The sequence below is a fragment of the Dipodomys spectabilis genome, unplaced genomic scaffold, assembly GCF_019054845.1.
Source record: "Dipodomys spectabilis isolate Male_0828 unplaced genomic scaffold, ASM1905484v1 ptg000437l, whole genome shotgun sequence".
NCBI classification, from domain to species: Eukaryota; Metazoa; Chordata; class Mammalia; order Rodentia; family Heteromyidae; genus Dipodomys; species Dipodomys spectabilis.
The window spans coordinates 10195-15291 of NW_024871114.1; positions in this window are offsets into that span (position 1 = coordinate 10195).

The following is a 5097-nucleotide window of genomic DNA, read 5'->3' on the forward strand; positions in this document are numbered from 1 at the left end:
TGGTCGCCGCTGCGACCCTGCCGCCGCAGCGGCAGCTGCTCAGATGTGTCTGCTTGGCTTCCCCTCTCTTGACTAACTCTCTGTCCTGTGATGGCACACTTGGTGTGATTCTCTGGCTTGGGACTGTTCACTGGAACTCTGAAACTGTTTTCTATGCAAGAGCTTGTTCAGATTCCAGCTTCTCCTCCGCCATCTTCCCGGAACTCTCTAAAATGATCCTTGTTTTTATCTACTCAACTTCTCTGGTCTAGATTAATAACAATAGGAGAGGAAATATATACACCTAAGTGTTCCATGGATAGAAGAGATGATAAATTAGAATTAAAATGGCAATCCTAAAAACCATACATGGATTGAATAAACAACCTTTAGGTTATATGAAAATGTGAACATATTGATAGACCCTTAGCAAACCTAAAATAAGAGAAGGAGTAACAGAGAGAGAGAGAACACACCCAAATGAGTGAAAGCAGAGATGAGATATTTAACCTCATGACAGTAAAGATTCATAAGAGGATAAGGGAATGTTGGGAAATCCCAAAAACAAAAAGGGTTCATAGGTTATTTCTGGAAGTCCTTCAAAGTACAACCCTCTCTAATAATCCTAAAATCTGTTATCAAACAGACAGGCAACGTTCACAGTGAACTTGCTGTAGGAGTCCAGCATACTGCCCAAACAAAACCTGCTATGAGCCCACAGATTGGAAGAATATCTTCACTAGCCATACAATGGATAGGGGTCTCATATCTAAAATATACTTGGAACTCAAAAAATTGATCCTCAAAGAAATAACTGCCCAATAAATAAGTGGGCTAAAGACTTACAGAGAAACTTCTCTGAAGAGGAAAGAAGGATGGGCAATAGACACATGAAGAAATGATCAACCTCCCTAGCCATAAAAGAAATGCAAATCAAAACAACATTGAGATACCACCTCACCCCAGTTAGAATGGCTAAAATCAAGAACTCTAATAACAATAGATGTTGGAGGGGATGTGGACAGAAGGGAACCTTACTGCATTGTTGGTGGGAGTGTAAACTTGTTCAACCACTTTGGAAAGAGTATGGAGGTTCCTCAAAAGACTCCCCATAGAGCTTCCCTATGACCCAGCAATCCCACTTTTGGGCATTTAACCAAATGTTCACAAAGAAGACCACACTACAGCTACCAGCATGACTATGTTTATTGCAACATTATTTACTATAGCTAGGATCTGGAACCAACCCAAATGCCCCTCAGTAGATGAATGGATCAAGGAAATGTGGTATACATACACAATGGAATTCTATGGCTGCATCAGAAAGAATGACATTGCCCCATTTGTTACGAAATGGAAAGACTTGGAAAAAATTATATTAAGTGACATAAGCCACGCCGAAAGAAAAATTGGTCCCATGGTTTCCCTTATTTGTAATAACTAGTATATGTCTGAGTCAAGCAGAAAAGGTCAGATAAGTTGATGTTAGGGAAGTGAACCCTAAGGTATTTATTCAAATGTGATTTTTTTTCTTTCATTCGATTGTATCTAACACATTTATAAGATTATTTCTTTGTTGCTTTTTATGTCCCTCCCCCATGGTATAACCCTGCTTTCACTGTATTTGATGTCAGTATAATTTGTGGAGGGGAAGGGAAAAAACAAATCATTTAAACACGGATACAGGTGGACCCATTGCAACAATGAGATGTACAAGTCATTATGTTGAAAACCAACTTCACAATGTTGGTGCTAGGGCGACAGGGAGGAGAGGATTGTGTGGGCTGTGGGGCGAGGTTGGGAAGGGATGGGAAGGGGAAACAAAGGAGGAGGCTACAATGCTTAAGAAATGTACTCATTATCTTGCCCATGTAATTGTAACCCCTCTATACAGTATTTTCACAATTAAATAAGTGAACTTCTCAAAATTTCTGGAGTGCTGATCTAAAGAGTTAATAAAATAACCACAAGCTCTCAACAAAGGGAAATCATACCAGAGGGTAACGTTGGTTCAATATATTCAAGTCAATCCATGTAATTCAATACATCAATAGGTAGAAGTCCATCAACACATAAGATCCATGCTTCATTATTATGTCAACTGTGGAAAAAATAGAAAACCACAGAATATTCCTTAATAGAATAAAGATTGCATATGACAATCCTACAGTTATCTTCACTTAATGCTGAAAAAAGAAAACCAATTCCACTACTAGTAGAGAGGAGAAAATGAATCCCTTCTCTGTATTTATCTTCAATATAAATTGAAATTGCTAGCTGAATTAATATGGTAAGGCAAACCAAAATTAGGGACAAATAGGGAAAGAAGAAATGAATCTCCACTTCTTTGCAAAAAACTTTATCCTGTATTGAAAGTAGTCTTATTGCCTACAATCCTAATTTCCTGTGGCTGTTCTAAACTTCTGGCAAAGAAACAATGTTTACAATGAACTCACAGATATGAGCAGCATTTCTTGATTCCCAAAATGAGAAGATTGATGCTTTAACCACAAAAAGAACTTCTTTCCTGATACTCTCCAAAAGAAAATAAATAGGACTTCACATAAGAAGTGAACGAACTCTACCAGGAATATATTAACCATCTGAAAATAGAAACTAAAACATACTTTAATTTAATTTAATTTAATGCAGCACATGCTGCTGGATTGTATGTATTGACATCATGTAATTTTGAAAAGTGCCAAAGTGACATGTAACTTCAAGTAGTACTGATCAATATCCCTAAAACATTATTTGATGAAAAAGGAAAAAGTAATCAAAAAATCAAATGGAAATATAGTAGAAAAAGAAAGTAGCCAATAGAAAAAAAGCATAGCAAGTATGTCAATACTGCACTCCAAACTCTGTTATTAAACACACAGAAACAATCCAACACACACACACACACACACACACACACACACACACACACACACACACACACACACACGAGCACACACAAGCACATATAGTAAGGTAGATTATTACTTAGTTAGTTAGCACTCGCACTTACATAGTCTAAAGCCTGAAGGAAAAAGCATTAGAGATACAGAAATCATCCTAGAGACATATGGCCACCTGAATTTTGATAAAGGTGCTAAAATCATCAGATTACGGAGACTCTCTTCAATATGGTGCACTCAAAAATAGCTGTACGTGTATGATTAATTGAAAGGAGATCATTATATTTGAACTTGGGCCAGAAGCAAGTCCATATGGATTAAAGACCATAACATAGATGTAAGTTTCATGAAATATCATACTATGGAATAAGCGATGCCCTATCATCTTGGATTCTAAGGGGAAAACTTACTAAGTAAAAATCCAGTCACAAAGAATCAAAGGAGGGCTGAATATATGGGATTGTATTCAATGAGAGAACATTTGATTGGCAATACTCAGGGGTAGGAACATAAATAGAAGTCCAAAACCCAGTTTGGGAGATCGTCTATTGAAGATCTAACAATACAACATGCACGGGCACCAGAGCTAACAAAACTAAATCACCACAAAATCAAATTCACCAAGAAACAACCACCCCATTAATATGAGGGCTAAAGATTTCTCTAGGAATGAAATAAGAATGGCCAATACATGCATGGAGAAATATTCAATATTTCTGGTCATAATAGTAATGAAAATAATTTCTTGTGCACATCAAATGGTTTATGTTTATCAGCAGCATGAATTTCTATCCAAAAACTAAGAAGAAATATGAGCTTGTTTTAAGGCTTTATGACACATGGCTATACTGAGGCATCTTCTAGTATCTTTGGATAATTTTCTTTGAATTTTAGTAATATATTTGTTCAACTCAGATTTCCAGTGCCATTTCTGAAATAAAATGGTTGACAAATATTCGATCTAACTGTTGATGCTTTTTGAATATGCACTTATTTTATTTGTCCTATTTGATGTGTCTTCTTTTGAATTTTATATTTTTAATATTAAAATTCACTTTTAAGTTTTTAATTAATTTTAAGTTTTAATTAATATTAACTTGCTCATGTAGCAGATGAATCATGCCTAAACTAAAATATTGCTAATAAATAATGAAGGGGCTTCCCTGCATTAACATCCATTTTGCCTGCAAATTTGAAACAATTTGTATGGAGAAAAGGAATGCAAATGAAAACTGCACTGAGATTCCTACTTACTCCCATTAAAACAGGACATATTTTGACATGAAATGCTATCAGAAGCTGGCATGTATGTAACCAAATGGGAACATCGCTAGTCTGTATTAGGAATGTCGACAAGTTTCAACCACTTTTGAAAACACTCTTGAGTTCCTATATATTAAAGAGAGCTCCTCTATCATCCAGTAATCCCATTCCTTTACATTGACCCAAATGATCACATTGTAAAACACAATAAACCTACAAACATGACTGTGGTCATTGTCTCATTTACCGTAGCTAAGGTATGGAATAAACCCTGGTGAATAAGAACATTTTGGCATACTCCATAGACTCATGTCTCAAAATTTTTACATCTTGTAAATTGGATAAATCTATCTGAGGCCAACTGAATTAGACTGGGTAATGATAATGAGGAAGTAATTAAAAAGACTGGTACTTAATGCTGGAATTTGACAGCCTTTTCCATCTTTAAAAAACAACAAACAAAAAAAATAATTTTTGCCTGTCATTGGACCTGAGCTTGGCCCGGTCCACTGTCTCTCAGTTCTTCAGCTAAAAGCTAGTGCTCTACCACTTGATCCACAGCACCATTTTTTCGGTTTTTTCGACTTCTGTGGTGCAAAGGAATCAGACGTAAGGCTTCATGCATGCTTGGCAAACACTCAACTACTGAGTCAGCTTTCCAGTCCCAAATGTTGATTCGTAAGCTCAACATATAAAGAATTATACCAAATGATAAATTATGCTGTTCACAGATTTTACTGTAGTTTTACCACCTAGTTTCTGATTGGAACATGTTTGTCATAGACACAAGTGTTCATACATGCACACGTGCATGCACAAATACACACATGGCCCCACCAAAAACTCACTCTAAACCCACTTTGTAGTGTGTTACTAACACAAATTTCTCCAGGAAGTATTCCCACGTTATAGTGTATTTTTTCACTCCCTAACATCCTCTTCTACCTTGAAT